Genomic DNA, 19,000 nt, shown 5'->3' on the forward strand with positions numbered 1-19,000 from the left:
GCCAGGGCCGGACGGGGCTGCTCGTCTGCTTCGCGGCGCCGGGCTCCCGGGGCTCCCCGGCCGGGGCGGGGGCGCGACGCGCGGGGCGCTCACTGCTTACCTGCCGAGCGGCCGCGGCTCCGCTGCTCCGGGGTGGGCTGCGCGGGGTTGGACTGGGCTGCGCTGGGCTGCGCGCCCGGCCTCCGCGCGACTCGGCAGCGCCCGCTCGCTCGGCTCCGCCCGGCTCGGCTCCGCCCGGCGGTGCCCCGGGCGCTCGCTGGCGGCCCACGCGGCGCGGGGTGGGCGCGGGGCGGGCTGGCTGGCGGGCGCCGGCGGCGGGCGCGGCTCTGGGCCGCCCCGCGGCCGCTTGGAAGCTCCTTATTTGGGCAGTGATGTCAGGGGAAGTCGCAGGGGCCGGACCACCCACTTCTTTCCATTCACTCCCTAGAGTTTCCTGTCGCTGCGCCCGGGGACCCCGGCGCCCTCCCGGGGAGCCTCTCCGGCCCGCTCAGCCTCGGTGTGCCGGCCTGGCCGCGGGCCGCTCTGGGGTCCCAGGGGGCCAGGGCGCGGCGGGCGGACGGCCGCCGGGGGAGGGTCTGTGTCTGGGGAATCCCCGGCTCCCCGCGCGGGGAGGGTCTGCGCGGCGGCCTCCTCAGTGACGGGCCGTGTCACCCCGGGCGCCGCCCCTCCCTTCGCGCCCGCCCCGGCTCCCGCCCTGTCATTTCCTCCCGGGTCCTCCGGGGAGGGCAGTCAGGGAAGCCCCGGTCGCCGCCGCCAGGGCCCTGCTGCTCGGCGCCCTGCCTCGGCACCCGGCCCGGCAGGCAGGCGTCCCTTGTCATCCCCAAGTGGGCGCTCCCAGTCTAACTCCCCGGTACCGGCCAGACTCCGGGAAACCCGCGCCTCCGAAGGTGGGAACACGCCCTAGTGGGCGCTGGGCGGGGCGGGCCTGGGCCGGGCTCCCTGGGCTCCTGCAGAGGCACGGCGGGTTGAGAGCACCCGGGGCTTCCCGATGGCCTGACTCTACCAGAAGCTGCCGGATCCCAGGACCTGCGCCCTGAGTCACACCGGTCCTGGCTTTGGCTAGTCCCCAGCGCACTTGGGCCAGCCTCCACTCAGGCTCCCACCGGCCTGCTTCCAGAGGGGGCAGAATGACCAAGGCCTCAGACCTCACCGGTTATCTATTTTACAGATGTTCACACTGAGGCTCAGACATGTCAGGTGATTTGCCAAAGGTCGACTCTTGGCAGAACGAGGGCTGACCCTAGGTTTGGCTGACTGTGGGCCTGGCTCTGCTAGCCTGGAACAGCCTCAGGAGGTTCTGGCGCCTGGGGCCAAAGTCGGGACTAGAATGAGGCAAGGAAAGCGTCCAGGGCACCAACTGAAGGAGGCACTCCCTCTCTGGGTAATAAAAGTTCAAGAAACCACTGTACTGACCAGAGCTTCCAAGAAAGCTTCTTGAGGCTCCAGGCTTTCTCTGACTCCAAAGCAATGGCCTGCAATTCAAGGCCCTGCCTGTTGCAGGGAATGGGTTTCCTCGGACCAGAGGCCATCTGGGCCCTGGGGACAGGGCTAGTGGGGATGGGGATTTCTGTGCCTTCTACCTACAATAGCTTATGGCAGAGTGTCCACCCTTTGTCCAAAGCCAGGTGAGCACAAAACAAAACCCCTCCTAGACCACCAGCTTTAATGAAGGGTACCCCAACTTCCAAAGAGACAACCACACTCCTTGGTGCTGCCAGGAGGAAGCCATAGCTCCAGGGCTTTCAGGGAGCACAAGGAGGTGTGATTATAGTTGGGCACAGGCCTACACACTCATGTACACAATTGTATACCTGCTGGCTAATTGCCAAACCTCCCAGCTGCTTTATTGAGAGCAGCCTCTATTGGAAACAAGCGTTCAGCTATCTAGCCTGGGACATATGAACCTTGAATCGTAGCCCCACAAGTAGAAGGAATCGCATCTCCCACATTGTGTACCCCCTGCCCTGTCCCAGGCTTAGCAAACAGCATTGGAGCATTTAGCAGGTTACATTGGGATGATCTAGAGCAGCCTCTATTGCCACCATCCTAGTTTTCCCAATCTTCCGTCAGCTCCCAGAACCCAATCCCTGCTCTAAATGGGTCATTGCTTCTTCTGACAAAGCCCCAATGGGAAAGACTGCACTCCTTGACCTCTAACATGCAGGGCCCCACTGACCAGGTACATTCCTGCAGCTCAGCCCTCTAAGCCCTTTGCCCAGTCCTTTCCTCTCTTAACCTGCCTGCCCCAGCTTTCACTCTCTGGAGTCTTTGCAAAAAAATTTTCTGTCTGAAATGGCTCTACTCCTCCTGTTGTCCTTCATGCCCTGAATGAAGCCTGCCTTTGATACAGTTCCTTCCGTTGATTAGGGCAGCTAGGACAGTGTACCCTGGGACAGGTCCCTGCCTCTCAGTACACTTCTGCCCTACCCCTGATGCCCTGCTTACTTAATGCTCCTGACCTGGAGCAACTCCAGGCAGGAGAAAGTGGGTGTCTTGTTATAATTCATATGCCCCGAGGGGTGACATTTTGTCATTTGCACAAAGGTTTACATGACAGCTTTGCTCTTGCCCCAGAATGAGTGCCCTCCCCCAGCTCTGAAGGAGAACCCTGCCTACTGGGACCTCTGAATGGACTTAAGTTACTTTCCTGAGCTGAATGCTTCCTGCCTCTAGAGATGCACCCATCACCCCAAGTTGCAGTCAGCTGGGAGAGACCTCCCCTTCCTCCAGATGGGGAGCTGCAAGGAACTTCTCATCTTGATTCTTCTCTCCTGCCAGGGCTGATAAGTTTACATTTTTGTTAAGTGAATGAATGATCCCAGGGGGCAAATTGAAAGACAAACTAACCATAGGAAGGGCAGAATGATTCAACTCAGAGCAGTGGTTGAGGTTCCAAGGGATCTGGCGGGGACCTGGATGGAAGGTGGGCTTCTCAGCTAGACCAGATTGGATGTTCAGGAAGCTGTGCCAAGGGGCATCCCTGGAATGTCTGCTCTGCAGAGACTTTCCTTGAACTACTGCTTTGTTCCAATTTTCTGTGGCTTGCGATTTATCTTCCTCCTTCTTTCAACAGTCTCCTATGCAGCCCCATCCAGGCAGCCTGGGACATCTCAACCCTTAAACACACAGACCTGACGGGAAGGGATGGAGGAAAGTGCAATTTATCAAATACCTTCACTATGCCAGACACAGTCATGCTGGAACCCCGTGAACCCTCCAGAGGTCCTACTCTTTGCCCCTCAAGTCACAGAGGACCCATCCAGCTGCGGCGATCCTCCAGGCCAGGAGTGTCAGTGGGGAGCCTTCACACAGCTCCTCCCACAACCAGAGCTACCCATCCCCACCTTGAGACTCAGCTTCCATCCCAATTCTAGTGCCAGTTCTCAGTGCAGGTCTGCAGGTCTTCAGGACTTTAGCCTCAGAGGTCAGATACACAGGATGGGGGCCGGCAGCCCTGCTTCAAAGCTAGCAGCATGAGCCCAACTCTGCCCCATGAGTCACCACCCCGAACCTAGGGCCCAGGACACCTTTCCCACCCTGTAGCTGCAGGGGCCCCAGGTTGAAAGGCAGGTGGTGCCAGGTGCCATTTCCTTCTGGGCTAGGTCTTGAGAAATTCCCAGTGCTTGGCCACATTCCTTCATTCCTCAAACATGAATCAGGCCCCTTTCCTGTTCTGGGAACGTGTAACACACAAACCTGTGTTCAAGGAGCTCCATCCAAGGATGGAGTCTAGCAGGTAAATAGATCATCCCATTGTAACCTGCTAAATGCCCCAGTGCTGTTTGCCAAGACTGGGGCAGGGCAGGGGGTGCACAAGGTGGGAGACAGATTCCTTCCACTTGTGCAGCTACGATTCAAGGAGACCATGGTTCAGGTGTCCCAGGCTAGAGAGCTGAATGCTTGTTTCCATAGAGATGCTACACACACACATACAACTGGGCTTGGTGCTGCCGTAAAGCCAACATCATGCCGTAGACTTCACAGGCTAAAAGGGATTGGAGCAGAGGGCAGGGAGGGCATCTGATCTGTTATCTAGGAGGTTGTCTTTCTGTGAAATTTTGTTTCTAGCCCCCTAAAAACCAAATTACAGGTCCAGTTTTGGAACACATGGTTGTTCCTAAGGAGCTGAGGACTGCCACAGTGCTCATGGGAGAGCTTTCAAGGTAAGGCTCAGTAACCGCTCTGTAGGCCCTCCAGGTTATTTATGCTGAGGTCTTGTAATTACCAGCCATCCCTCTGTCCACCCCTCATCTCTCACGGCTATGATTTCCTGGACTCAAATGCTTTGTGCTGTTTCACTCTCTCAGTGTGCATTGTGGGAGATGTTCTCTTGATCTGTTGCAGACGTGCAACTCTGGTTCTCACTTCTCACAGAGGCAGCCGTCTGTCTCCAGGGCCAGAGACCTAGAGACTCTTAGAGTTTATGGAGCTCTCAGCCCCAGCCCTTCTCCCCAGCCTGAGGGCTGTTCCCTACCTCCTGACTCAGTTGACTGCTCACTTTTTCCCTCACCTGATGCTGTGGTAACAGATCCACATGGACCTCAGCTCAGATCCCAGCACCTTGGCCAGGTTCTATGATGTGGCTGACCTGCATGTCCTCAGCTCAAAGAGCTGCTGTGAAGATGTGACAAGATACTTCAAAAGAGCCCTTGAGAGCATATGCAGCACTGAGTAGGGGCTCAATTAAGAGCAGCAATTGTTACTTTGTGCCCATATTATGCCCCAGAGTCCTGCTTCTCCTACACTGTTTATCTTCATTAACGGGGGCACCCATCATCCCAAATCTGAAGCCAGAATCCCTTCTCCACCCCTGCTGCCCTAGTCCAGGCCACCATCATCTACCAGTTATAACAGCCTTCTCCCTGGCGCCCCTGCCCACCTCTCCCTCCAATCCATTTTCCACAAAATGGAACTCTTGAAGACACACCCAAGTGGGTCCCTGCCCAGCTAAAGTACTCTTTCTATTAGTGTCTTTTACAATTGAGCCTCAGTTTATCTGTCCAAGCCTCCCTCTCTCTGTACCATTCCTATTCACCCTATGCTCCCACCATATAGAATCACTGTTTCTGAACCAGCCAAATGCATTTTGCACATGCAGTTCCTTGCACTGTTCCCCTTCACCCACATCTGCTTTTGCTGGCTCCCATTCAGCCTTTCAGGTCAGCTCAGAGGCCATTTCGCTTGTGGAGGCCTCCCTGGTCCCTCAGGTGGCACTGGCTGCTTCCTCCTCTGTGAACCTCAAGCACTTGGTACAAGCTATCCTGGCTGGTGCCACATTGTGCACAGTCATTTTATTCAGGTATCTCTTATCCACTAAGATTTTGCAGCTCTGCACAACCACATCTTACTCAATGTCAGGATCATCACAGGTAGTCAGAGCCTGCTAGTCAGACTCCTGGCCCTCTGGCCATCTGTCCAGTAAAACAGCTACAAGAGGCTAGTCAGCCTCAGGTCCCCTGACTAGTTTTCCCAAAATGACAATAGCATCCTCTTGCCCTATGCTTCTGACTGAGGCTTTGGTCCAGCCTGACACCTGTGTCTACCTCATTCTGGCTTTTCATCAGCATTTCTGGGGACTCCCGCAGGGCCAAGGTGGGGAGGGCGGGTCCTTTGGTTCCAGGAAATCAGAAGATTAGTCAAGCCTCACACTTCCCTGGCAGCTGTGAGAACAGGTTTTCCCCTAAGTCAAGGGACCAATTTGTGAGACCATCAATAACAACAAGTATTTACTCTGCACATGGCTTTCGGGAAGTGCAGCAATAAAGCATCACCTTCTAAGATTTGGATTAAGAGAGTCTGTCTGCAGGTCCTGACTGACATGTACTAGCTGCTTAAAGAATGCCCTGAGCCTCAGTTTTCACAAGTGTTAAGATGAGGAGGATAATACACCTCAGGGAAAGATTGTGAAGATTAAGTGAGAGCCGACAATGTTAAATGGGAAAATGCACTGTAAGTATCAAGAATGAAAGCTGGTGTGTAGTACATGCTCAATAAAGAAAGCCTCACCTCCACTCAAGCTCTCTGGGGATACTCTGATGCATAAGACTTAGTCTTTGACAACAGCTCGTACAGTTGTTGGGGTAAGAAATTAATCAGGCCCCATAAATATCAAGACAAGGTAAAGAGTAACAGGTATGACAAGAAAGAGGGTTTCGGGATGGCAAGAGAGAGGGGGAGATCCTGAGATGGCCTTAAAACCTTTTCCCCCCATGTGACCTATTCTACAGTGTTGCTATTGCCCGTGTGGCCTGCCCAGGACAAGGGATTGAGGGTGGCAGCAGCAGGTGTCAGGGAATCCCAAGGCAAGACCACAGAGGCACCACAGAGTCTGTGCATCTGACAGTGGTTCTAGAGAGGACCTGCACACTTGGAAAATAACTATGATAATAGTGAATCAAAGCAACAAATGATGCTGAACATATGGGAAGGAGAGAATGCAAATGGGGGAAGAGGGTGCTGGTTTGAAACTACTTTTTGAGCCTCCATCTAACAACAAAGAAATCTAGAAGTGGTCTCATTCCACCCCTGCTCAGGCTCACTCCCACTGCAGGACGTGAGATCTCAAGTCTTCCTTCTTCAGCCTTGGAGTCCTCCTGCAAGGAGGGCCTGGCCTGGGTAGGATCACTCATATTTAGTTCTATAAACACAGAATTGTCATATTCCATGACTTTGCTCATGCTGTTCCTTCTACCTGGAATGCCCTTCCTTCTCCTCCTATCCCCTCATCCATCCTTCCCTTCTGCTTGCCTATTAACTTTCCTTGACTATTTAGTCAACTCATCCTATAAGGTCTATTTTTCTTACTTTTTTCTGTTCAATCCCTACCCTTAGTAGAATTAAACCCCCTCCTCAGTGTTCCTGTAACTCTTGCTTTGCATACAGCATCAGAGCATTTATCACATTCTAGTAGAGTATTTGTGTCTGATGTCCCCCTCAGTGGGAGAACTCTGAGGGTCTCTGCCTGGCACCTAGTAGGTACATGACATACAGAGCTCCTGGAGGCTTTCCTCTATACTTCCCATAGTTGGGGAATAAAGCAGCATTGTCCCTGCCTGGGAGGGCAGGTGAAGTCCCCATCGATCCCTCAGGAGCCCCAAGCACTTAACGTGGTCAGTCATGTCCCTCCAACCTGAAAACCATTCCGTTTCCCCCAGGGGTTCCTGCTGATTTCCTGCCACCTGCCCCTCAACCCCACCCTGAATCTGACTGGTTGAGAATCCCAGCAAGCATCCCGGGGCACATAGTGGGTACCACTTAGAGAGGGCTGGGTCAGGGGAGTTTGGAAGCAGAGGTATCATCCCCGAGGGTGGCAGGCTGGAAGAGCCAGGGACCTGGGGAGGGGAAGGGAGACACATGGATTTGGAGGCTGGGTCTGGGCTCAGAGGTAAAGAGAATCAATGGCATTTTGAGGGTGGGGAGGAGGGTGTGATGATTAATTTTCTGAGTCAGACTGACTGGGCACATGGTGCCCAGCTACTTGGCCAAGCATTATCCTGGTCACAGAATATCCACAGACACACTGTGAGGGTGTTTCCAGATGACATTAACATCTGAAGCAGTAGGCTGAGTAAAGCAGAGTGCCCTCCCCAGTGCAGTGGGCCTCATTCAGGTAACTGAAGACAAGAATAGAACAAAAAGGCTGAGAAGCAGAGACCTCTCTGGCCTGGCTGATTGAGCTGGGACAATGCTTTTTCCTAGCCTTTGGTCTCAGACTAAAACATCAGCTCTTTTTGAGTGTTAAGGCTGCTGGCTTTTGGACTGGAACTCACACCATCGGCTTTCTGGGGCTGGAGCTTTCCAACTGCCGATCTGGGACTTCTCAGCTTCCATAACCATGTGAGCCAACAACTCTCTCTCTCATGTGCATGTATATGTCATACATGCATGTGAGATATATATATATATATATATTCTATTGGCTCCGTGTCTCTAGAGAAAACTGACTAATAGAGGGGGCAAAGACGTTCATTCCCCAGATCTCACAAGGGTTGCACATTCCTTATTTGGAGTCCCATTGGCCCAGTGACTCTCCAAAACGAGTGGACATGTCCCAACCCCTGACATCTAGAGTTGGGAGAACCTTCCTGCAGATGGGCACACTGTCATTCCTCTATGGACCCCTAGCCTTCAGTATGGGTCTGAGCAGCCAATAGGTGCTCAATGGTGCTGACTGAACAGATTGATACCTCACACATATTTGGGTAGCCCTTTTTAGTTTGGGGGCACAATCACACCCATGCCCTATCACCTCCCAAGCTCTGTGAGAGACAGGACAGTGACCATCAGCCCCGGTTGCCAGATGAGCAAATGGAAGTCCAAAGAGGACGTACAGGCAGTGCTGACAGCAGGGACCTTCCTCTGGAGGGGTCGAGGAGGGACGCTGCCCTGGGTCCAGGTACCTCTTCCTTGCCCGAATACATACATTCTCTAGCAAAATTCCATGAACACCACTATAAGCCCTGCCCCCATTCTGGGGACATAGAGGAAGTACACCAGTGAATAAAAATAGACAAAAATCTGTCCCCATGGACCTTGCATTTTAGAAGGAAGAGTTAGATAATAAACAAGAAGCAGAATAAACAAGTGAATTATATAACATTCTAGCAGGCAATACATACTATGGAAAGCACAGGTAGAACAGAGTAAGGGAATCCGAATGCAGGGATGGGAGGTGGGTCACGAATTTAAATCGGGGAGTTGGAGTAAGTCTCGTTAAAAAGGTAGCATTAGAGCAATGACTTGAAACAGGTGAAGAACTGAGTCATGTAGATACTGGGGGAAGACCTTTACAGGTAAAGGCCCTCAGGTGAGTGCGTGTCAGGTGTACTGCCTGGGGCCTTGGAGGCCCTGTGAGAACTGTAGCTTTAGGAGAAATAAATGAAGGAGAAATAAATGAGAAATATTTAGGAAAATAAATGATTGTAGACGCGGCCCCCACAAGAGGTCTCCAAGGGACATAGCACCACTTTTCCCCAAGAGCAGGACACAGCCTGGGCAGGCAATGAGTCAGAAGACGCCTGAATGGAAGAGGAAACAGCCAACAAAGGAGAGGCAGGAAGAGCTTTCCCTTGATTACCATCCTCCTCGATTTCAGACACCCCAGAGCTCCTTCCTGTGTCAGCCCCCTGGGCCTGTTTTCCTGCTGCCTGCATTTGGGGCTGGGCTCCAGATTTGCTTGGACTCTGGTTGCTGGGGATGATACTGGCAGGTCATTTAACTTCCTTGGGGAAGCCTTCAATGCCAAAGTCGGGAGACCCAGCTCCTGAGGGCTGGGACAGGAGGGGAGATCTCAGGGACAGGCTCCTCTTTGGGGCATTTGTGAGGCGCCAACCAGGTAACAAGCAGGGAGGCACTCCAGGTAGGCTGCAGAGGCTGTCATATTGCCACTCAGCCTCTACAGGGAGGCAGGGGCTCTGCTTTGCCTCCACACCACAGTGACAGGTGTAAGCAGCAGATCAGTCCCTGCAGCCTAGATGAAGTCACAGTCAGCTGCCTAATTTTAGATTGAGCATCTGCTCTTCCGTCCCAGAGTCTCATCTCTGTCTGGGATTCGCTCCGTCTGGAATTGCCAGAGAAACAAATCCTGTTCTTTGGGTACAGACACTGGCAATGTCTAGATGAGAGCTGGCCAGTGGGCCCCTGCCATGGGGAGGCCCCTGGGAGCTCTGCCACACCAAGACATCTGTGTCCTGTCTACTGGTCTCCCATCTCACCCAGCCACGACCTCCTGTGGGTGCCATCTTTGTTTTCCATTCTGCCTTCCCAGAAAGCTGATGAGTCAAATGTGGATCTGCCTCAACCAGAACAGGAGGACGCCCTAGACAGCGACAACTCTTAGCCGGGATCCCCACATCCCCAGCTCGCAGTCAAGGTCCTGAGGATTTCATCCCAGGGAAGTATACAGCCCAGTAAGACCAAGACTAGGAAAGCACAGAGTGAAGGTCCATTGTTTGCAGATCTCCCAGAAGGGCTTCTCAGAGGACACCTGAGAAGTTGGAGTTTTGAGTTGGACTTTGAAGAGTGGGTATGTGTTTATTAGTAGGAGAAACAGGTGAAGAAACACAGCTTGAAAGAGCACTGAGTGTCTGGGAATGGCCCAAAGGGGGAAGGAAGGAGAGAGTGGGATTCTATGTGTGTTGGGCTCGCTGGGCCCTAACTTCAGGCTGAGGAGCTGGGCTGCACCTGCCGGTGGGAAAGCCTGTGCAGAGTTCAGAGCTTGTGCTGCGCCGGACGAGCTCTCCTGACACCAGCTCCCTTACCTCCCGCCCCCTGGCTATTAGGGTCACTGCTCCATCCTCGCCGAAAGCCACAACCCCAAGTCCTTCTCTGGACTCAGCTTCTTCACCCGATGCTGCCACGTCACGATGCCTCAAGAATGTCCCACAGTCCGACATGGTGTCTTCCTGCCTCAGCCTGCCCTGCGGCGCTCAGGAAAACTCCATCCGTGGAAGGCAAACTGTGCTCTCTAGGCGACAGGCTTTTTATGTTTCCTTATTTAACTTCTCTACCACGCCTTTAAGATGTTTATTCATCCTTTTTTACAGGTGAGGAAAAAAAGGTTTGAAGAGGTTAACTGGAGGCTGACCACACAGCCAGGAAGTGGCGAACCTGGGGTATGGACCCTGGTCTGTCCTTTTTCCTTCCCCACCAGGCTCTCCCGCCCACCCTGAGGGCAGGGCCTGAGCCACTGGTGCCCAGAGCAGAGATGGCCAATACCTCTGGCCAGCCTGGGTGGGGAGTGGAGACTGGGAGGAGGCGGAGGCCTTGCCCAGGGATCCTACCTTGATGCCCTTGAGAAAGAAGGAAGGAGTTAAAAGCTTATGTAAAGAGATTTGCAAATAGATCCCACAAAACAACATTTGGATGATTTAAGTGTTAAGGAATCAGAACCATATGGATTAAATGTCCCTGAAGTTACGTATGGTTTTAAAAATTAGAAGGAGATGTACTGGGAACACACACACATATAAAATATGTAAGGCCAGACCACATTTTTGGTTTTGTGGACATGGAGTTATTTGAAAAACACGACACAGCATCCACCCAACTTCTCCCAGGCTGGACTTCCTCTACCCACCCCCTCCCCAACCTCCATCTTCTCCCCCCATCAAATAGGGCTCAGCTCCCTCCCTAGGGCACTAGCTTGAGAAAGAGACTTCCCAGAACAGCAGGGCTGATGCTCTAACCAAAGGGCTGTTGGAGCCAAACAGCTGGGTCAGGAACAGCTGGGGTCTCCTCAAGGCCAGATGGGTGGTCGCAGGTGGAAAGAGGCAGTGCGAAAGCCAGTTTCCCAAGAGGGCCTGTAAATACTCTAAGAGAAGATGCTGAATAGCTCCAGGGAGGGAGACACTTTGAGGTGCAGCACTTGCCATTCATAATTGCTTTTGTACCTCATTTGATTCTCCTAACAACCGAGGAAGGAAAGAGTTATCGTCCCTACTTCATAGGAGGGGAAACTGAGGCCTGGAAGGACTGGGTGCTATGCTTGGCTAGCAGGCAGGGAACCAGACCACAGCCAAGATTTCCTTGTTACACATGCAGGGCTGTTGCCATCAAACCTCACCACTTGAAGCAAACCATAAACATGAGTCTCTGTCCAGTTTAACTCTGACTATTAACAAAACCCAACTCACTGTGTTAGCTCCTCAAAGCTGAGGTTTATATGGAAGGGTGCCTAAATGCAAATAAGTCAGGTTTGGTTGAAATTCAAAATTGCACATGGCACTGAGGTCGGGGAGAGAGTATATAATGCTCAGTTTGGGAAAAATCAGACCATCAGAAATTGCCTGGTCAAGTCCTCGTGAGGGGGAGAGAAGATGAAAACAAAAGCCGCTGCAGGGTGTCAAACAGATGCCAGGAGCATGGAACCTTCCTGAGCCCTCACCCAGCCTGTGCAGAAGGTGGAGTTGGCTTTCTTCTAGAGAAGGAAACACAGGTGCAGGGAGCCTAGGTAATGTTCCCAAGGGCACACAGCGGCTTTCCTAACCCAGGAATCAGGCCCCTCTGATACCAGGCCAGTGCGCTGTCCCTACACCTAGCTGGCTGGGGCCAACCCTCCTGAAAGTTGGCCACAGCTTAACCAGAGCAGGCTTGTCAGGAGAATCAAATGTCACACAGACATAAACCCAGCCCAGTGTCGGGGGGGCTGGCACTGAGGCTGTCTCATGCACCACCAGGTCCCCTGTGTCCAGTCCAATGCCTGACATTTGTTAAATGATCGTTAAACAGATCAATGGGTGGAGAGGAAGGAAGCATTCTCCCCCCTGCACCCCACCTTCTCTTTTCTCCATTTCTCATTCATGACATTGTTTTGTGGACACAAGGGAAGCCCTTCAAACTGATGTATTTATCCTGGTGACACTGTCCTGTTCAATGGGATGCATGTTTACAGCCTGTCCAGGGCTCTCGGGTGCTGATTTTCCAGCTGGGATATTCAAGGACACGCAATTTTCAAGGCAGGGACCAGGGAGAAAAGGAAAAAGGGCACAGGAATGGGGACAAAGAGGGCGAGGGCTTCCTGTCTGTTCTGTACCAGGACTGCTCTGATGATCTGCAGTAGAGCCGCCCACTGAGGGGCCTCCTGTAATGGCCTATTAACAGGCATCCTTCTGTCTGGTCTCATCTCAGGCTGTTACTTCTCGAGCACCTCTAGAGGAATGTCTTTGCCTGCAGCTCCCCCACCCCCACTCTATCCTCCACGTCAAATATGTCGGGGAAACACTGATTATTACACAGACCTCTTGGAGCTTCCCAATGGACACCTGCAGACGAAAAGCCCTGAGGCGATGGGAAAGAGAGGCCCTCATCTTTAACCCACACTTACTGGGACAGGACAAAGACTCCCCTCCTCCCACCAGTGGTCCCATCCTCTGCACCCAGTATTCAAGCACACAGAATTCCTGCAATTCTGGGCATAAGCAGCCTAGCAGGCCTCTCTGAGGCCTTCTGTTGGCTTCTCATTTACAGAACTCATCCTCCATGGGCATCCTTATTACCCTACAAGCACCCTAAATGATCTCTACTCCAGGCCTTAACCACTACCTGTCATAGGCCCCAGGCTCGTCCTGCTGAAATCTTCTCAATGGCTTTTTTCTGCTCTTGAGACAAAGACCAGATTTCTTTGAATGGTCTCTGAGTTCTCCTTCAGTGGCCCCTGAGGCACAGGGGTATTCTTTTAGGCACATCCTTTCAATCCTACAGACTAGTAAACTGAAGCTCATTAGCATTATGTGACCTTGTCACATCTTCACAACGAATTTCTGAGACACCAGAGGCTGGAGTGTGAACCTCTGTTCTTCCACTTCACCCTACTCCGGGAGGAAACTGAGGTCACAATTTTCTGGCCATCTTCTGCCTCACCCCAGGCCCCTAAGGGAGGGCTGTATCCTTTGCCGGGAATGCTCTTCCTGTATGTCCCTTCGTTACCCAGTTATCTCCTCTCCAAACGTTCAGTTTCACTTTGCACATCACCTCCTCAGGGAAGTTCTCCTGGACCCCGGACTAAACCTGTATATACTCTTTCTGTATTCTCTCTGTATACTGTATACTCTTTTTTCCTGCAGACACTCTTTCAGCACCACGTACTTCCATCTTTGGAGCCCAATGAGTATCAACATTTGTAACTTCTTTTTATTTGTGGAATTGTTTTTGTCTGATGACCAGCTCCCACACTGACACACAAGCTTCGTAAGTAGGGCGGCACATATGCTTTGCACACCACTAAGTACCCAGGCCCTGCCACTGCAGCTGCTGCCTCACAGGTTTTCCCCAGCCCTCCCTCAGGCACCTGGAGTGAGGCAGAAGATGGCCCGGAGGACCACTGTGACTGCAACTTGCTCCCGGAGTAGGGTGAAGTGGAAGAACGGAGGGTTACACTCCGGCTTCTGGTGTCTCCGAAATTCATTGTGAAAATGTGACAAGGTCACATAATGTTTCTGAGCCTCAGTTTACTAGTCTGTAGGATTGAAAGGATGTGCCAATATGTGACTTCCATGTCTGTGGCATATTAATGACTCAGCTCCTCCTCAGCCCCAGGGCAGCGGGCAGCACTGCCCGTGGTTTGTCCACTATCCTCCCTCCCTTTTCTTCCATGTGAGTTCCTCAGGGAGCTGTCTTCCCCACCTCCAGCTGGATTCTGGCAGGGCTGCCCACCACAGGACCCCCAGCACCCTGTCCGTGGGAGCAAGCAGGCTACCTGCTTGGCCAAACTATAGTCCCCTGGGCCAGGAGTAGCTAGCTGTGTGGCCCGGCTAGGGCCCATTAGAGCACCCCTGGCATGAAGAAGGCCAGGAGTACCCAGGGGCTCGTGGACCATTCCCATTCCTTGTAGCCACTATGTCGTGCTGGGTAGAAATCCAAAGGCAGAAGATGACACCAAGACTGATGCATAAAAAGAGGAAAGATGCGAAATGTAGGAGAAATACGAGCCTGATGGCCTGATGACACTTCCTGGCTTGAGCCATGCCTGAGGTCCACTCACTCATCCATCCCAGTAAAGTGAGACCATGGGACAAAACTTCATCTCCCTCGTCCCGACTCTCTCTTCCTAAACCAGATGGAATTCAGTTTCTGTCCCCCACGTTTGAAAGAGTGCTACTACCCAGGCCCAAAGTCATCCCATAATACTAAATAAACAGTCTCTGGGAAGGACAGTACTAGTAAAAATGAGCCTGCATTAAGAGCCCTGCACTACTGGGACATTCTCACACGTGTCATCCCACACAGTCCTCATGACCAGGCCATGCAATAATAGAGAAACATGAGGGTGTAACGGGAGATAAGGAACACTGGGACAGGGAGTGAAAGACCTGAGCTCGAATCTTGGCTCTGCCACATGCTAGCTGTGTGATGTTGAGCTGGTTTTTTAACTTTTCCAGGCTTATCCTTCCTCCTCAACAAAGTGGGGGAGTGATGCCTACCTCAAAGGCTGCCATCAGGAATGATGGGACAAAACAAACAAAAGGGCCGAGCAGTGTTCCTGGCTCAGGGAGGCTTAATAAACATTAGCTGAGCCTGTCCAATCTAGAAGTCCTTTCTAGAAAGATCATTCTATATGTCTTGTTTCTAAAAATTTGTGTTTGCCATGAGTGAAAGAGGAGAGGGATGTGTGAGCAACTCCCGGCTAGAGTTCATTCTCCTGTTCACATCCAACATTGGTGCTAGCTGCCAACTCTGCAGGGACACAAGGCTGGTGGATGGGATGGGTTTGCTTCGCCACATGCTGGCCAGGTGTCCACAGGGATGGCAGCTCTAGCTGATAGGTATGAGTCACCAAGGCAAGTAGTCTGTTTACGTTTTCCAGAAGTGCCTAAGCTACTTCCGATCTTCCCTGGACAGTGTTGAAAGGACATGCCAGGACTCCACAAAGGCTAAACCTGACCCCGAGTCCCCAACTAATGGGCTGTTGGCTGTATTGGGGTGAGGACAGGGTATGCCCTTCTGGGCTGGCTTGTCTGGGAAGCTGGGCAGTCTGTGTTGGCTTCCAAAGTGCAATTCTGAAGACTGCTGCTCAGAATAAATATTTTGGTTGCATTTTGTGATGGGGCTGTGGGGGAGATTTCCACCGAGTGTGGTTTGAAAGCGATTCTCCTCTGCTGTTTACTCCCTGCCATACCCACAGCCTGTTCCTGGCAGGCATCTGTGTCTGCTGCACTCCTGGGCCGCTGGGACCTGGACGTCCGCTCTGGAGAGGCTGAGCATGTGGCCCTTCACGCGGGCCTGATTGCGACGACGATGCATTAGGCAGCTGGCCACCGGAGCCTCCCCACTCCTCTGCTCAACCTTGCCCTCCTTAGCCAGTCCTAGCCAAAGCTGACACTCTCTTGGGAGCCTCATTCCCACCAACTCAGGCAAAACTGCAATTAGCAGAGCTGCTCTAGGCCAGGGGCTTAGAATTCCTGGTGGCCTAGAAATGTGGCCAGGTCCGTTTCCTCTTCTCAGGGTGGCCTCCTGCTCTCTCTCCTGTCCCCCAACTTACGTCTTCCCTGGAGCCACAACCACACAGCAGGCACTGTGCAGGTCAGGCAAGACTGCTGTCTCCCACCCATCCCCCACCCACTGAGGCCCCCTCTGGAGAGAAACCTCACCCCCTCGGGGCCTGAGCATCGCCTCCTGGTTACAGTGACTGAAACTACTGCCCTGCTCCCTCGAGGCCAGGTTCCTGGGGCTGCCGAGGCTCTGCATGCCCAGGGTTCATGCCAGTTCAGACCGTGACAGCTCCCAGCTAAGAGGCCATTCCCAATCTCAAAGAGGAGGTAAGTAGAGGTGGGAGCAGTAAGCAAGCTTCCAAGCCAGCTCAGCCTAGAGTCTGTTCCCTACATCCTGCTGCCAAGACCAGAAGGATGGATTCATGGGATTAGGGTCTGGAAAGCAAGACAGAGAAACAAAATGGGGAGGGTGGTATTTCTAGGCATGGGGTTAGCAGCATGGGACCCACGGCCCAGAGAGAAGATGCTCCACTAGAGAGGCCTCATGGTGAGGGAAGGGCACATCACAACTAGGTATTTGGAATGTTGAAGGCCCTTGTTATGGAGGCATCCTTGAGGCTGGGTGAATTGTGTTCTTTTCCCCATTTTTTTTTCACCTCCCAAAGCCACTCCCCAACTCCCTTGACATGCAGCAAATTCTGGTGGGTCCTGGAGTTACCCCGTGCTATGGGCCTCTGACCCCAGCCCCAGCTGAAGCATCCAGGGGCAAGGTCCATCCACGCCCAGTATCATAGAACAGGGTGAGGTGGAGCCTGGATTTGGACTTATTTGCCAGAAGCGAAGTCTAGGACTCCTTCCATGCTACCAGGACTGCCATTGAGCACAGAAAGGAAAGGGCCTGTTTCCTGACCTGGGTGCCTGGGGACTCGTTATGGCCCATACCTGCAGTGGGAGTTGCCGGTCTATCCCCACCCTCTCCTAGTGGTCTCCTAGCGGAGACCAGTCACATGCAATTGGGAGGAGGGCTGGTGGCAGGGCTGGGAGGACAGTCTGCACCCCTGGAACAGAAGGCAGCTGACCAGCTCACAGGCACCAACGTCCAGCTGTATCCACTGGCGCTGTACAGACCAGGGGTGTCACTCCTTCCCCCCAGCTCCACTCAGCCCTAGGCTCTGAGCACCTGAAGCTCAGATTCCGAAGCTCAGCCTTGCTATTGCTGACCTCATCCTGCCCAGGCCGGGGAGGATGTGGGAAACCCAGTTCCACCTGAGGCTAGAATTAATTTTCTCACCATAAGCCACATGCTCTGTGAGTGCCCTAGGCCTGCCTCTGCTCACCCACCATTATCTTATTTTAGGGCCCTTGCAGGCCGGGGCATCTCTCTGGGGGTCTGACCAGAGGCTGGTCCTGTTGCCCCATTGGAACTTAAGGTCCAGCTCACTTCGCTGAGAGTCTGGCACCTACCTGACCTCACTTGCCTGCCACTCCCAGTGGGAGCTGGGCCCGGTGACTCATACTCAGGGCAACCATGTCTGGACCCTGCCATGAAGGGAGATAGGCCAGGATGGCTGAGCCCCCTTCTGGGAGACAGTGGCCGCCAGAGCCAAAGCACACATGAAGGCCTGGACAGCCACAGCGGCGACACCACAATTTATCTGTGAGCAGCATGGGGAGCAGGCCTGAGACCGGGCCACTTATCTCAGGCTAATCTGCTGACACCCACCCCACTCCATGTACTCACAGTGCTGAACATGTCCACAGTGACGAAGGGGTCACTCTGGGCTTGGACTCATACTCTAATTCCCTTCTTCTAAACTCCAGCTCTGGCAGGGTGTCACTCAGAGTGCCAGACCAGTGGGCAAGATGTGGGACACTAAGCTATGCTCAGGCATGTAGTTCATAGCTTCTCAGCCGAGTCACAGCACCCAGGTTGGCCTGGCTCAGCCTATAGACCCGAGGCCAGATTCCACCCTGTTCTCCTTGAACTGACTGCCAGGCTCTCTCTGTCCCACTGGGGAGAAGGGTTGTCTTCCGCTGATGCTGGAGGTACAATGAGGCCTTCTGCTCAGAAACTGCCTTGTGCCACCTGATTCCTGCGCTGGTTACTTACCCCTGGAAGCACCCCAAATCTTCTAAAACAGTATGTGGAGTAGAAGTCACAAAGGACAAACCCTTCATGGAAGCTTGCCTTTTATGGAAATAATCATAGCTACCAATTATTGAGCACTTGCTCTGTGCCAAGCTCCAGGCTAAACATTTCACCTGTGTTTAATCCTCATGGTAATAATCCTAGGAGGTAGTGATAAGATTATTTCCACTTTCCAGATGAGGAAAACGAGGCTCAAAGTCTGCCTTACTCTAAAGCCCTTCACATCCCCTAGGAGCTGAGAACTGATCTGTGTGTTCAAGGGCTGTTTCTTGGGGTCACAGGGGAAGCTCACAATTGAACAAAATGTGATGTGCTCCCTCCCCAGCAATATAGAAGTGCCCAGCCAGTGCCACACAGCTGCAGGCCTCCTGCCCACCTGACCCTGGGGCCAGCTGAGGAGCCACATTCTCTCAGATAAGCATTCTCGCATGGATACAACTTGCCCAGCACACATCCTCCAGGCCAGTGTGGGGCACAGCTGGCCTGTCCCTACCCATCTAACAGGGTGGGCAGGTGCTCTGGCTGGCTGGGGTGGGGGTGGGGGGGCTTGAGGAAGGGAGGAGAAAGAAGAGAGACCTTGTGCCCAGTGCCACAGTCTTGTGACTCACATGTCCACTCCTCCTAACATGGCCTGGCTGCCTAGGTTTGAATGTTCTATCTGCAAATACAGTCATTTACAAATCTACTCCCAGCTCACCTCCGGGAATGGTGGAGCCCAGCTCAGACACATGCGTCCTCCCTCTAATGCTCTCCCAGATGACATTTTCCCAGCTATTACATAATCAAGGGAGCCCAGCCCCCACCAGCCAAGCCTTTAATTGGAAAGCTCTTTCCCAAGGGCCCTGGGGATATAACTTATGCCAGCCCAGGCCCTCCTACCTCTCAGTCCCCTCTGGAGTCTCTCTCTCTCACATACACAGACACT

General features: G+C 53.1%; 1 protein-coding gene across 8 annotated transcripts in view; it reads right to left on the bottom strand.

Moving 5' to 3' along the window:
- The window catches only part of HIVEP3 (HIVEP zinc finger 3), a 497,332-nt gene that overhangs the window by 128,043 nt on the left and 350,289 nt on the right, over positions 1-19,000 (bottom strand). For 2 of the 8 annotated variants that reach the window (XM_057500095.1, XM_036892765.2), the window contains exon 1: positions 101-1,627. The exons of the other annotated variants lie outside the window; for them this stretch is intronic. The gene's annotated coding sequence lies outside the window, so the exon portion shown is untranslated. Of the gene's footprint in view, positions 1-100; positions 1,628-19,000 lie in introns of those variants that run through there. 8 annotated transcript variants of the gene reach the window in all.

This window comes from Manis pentadactyla, chromosome 4, assembly GCF_030020395.1.
Source record: "Manis pentadactyla isolate mManPen7 chromosome 4, mManPen7.hap1, whole genome shotgun sequence".
Classification (NCBI taxonomy): domain Eukaryota; kingdom Metazoa; phylum Chordata; class Mammalia; order Pholidota; family Manidae; genus Manis; species Manis pentadactyla.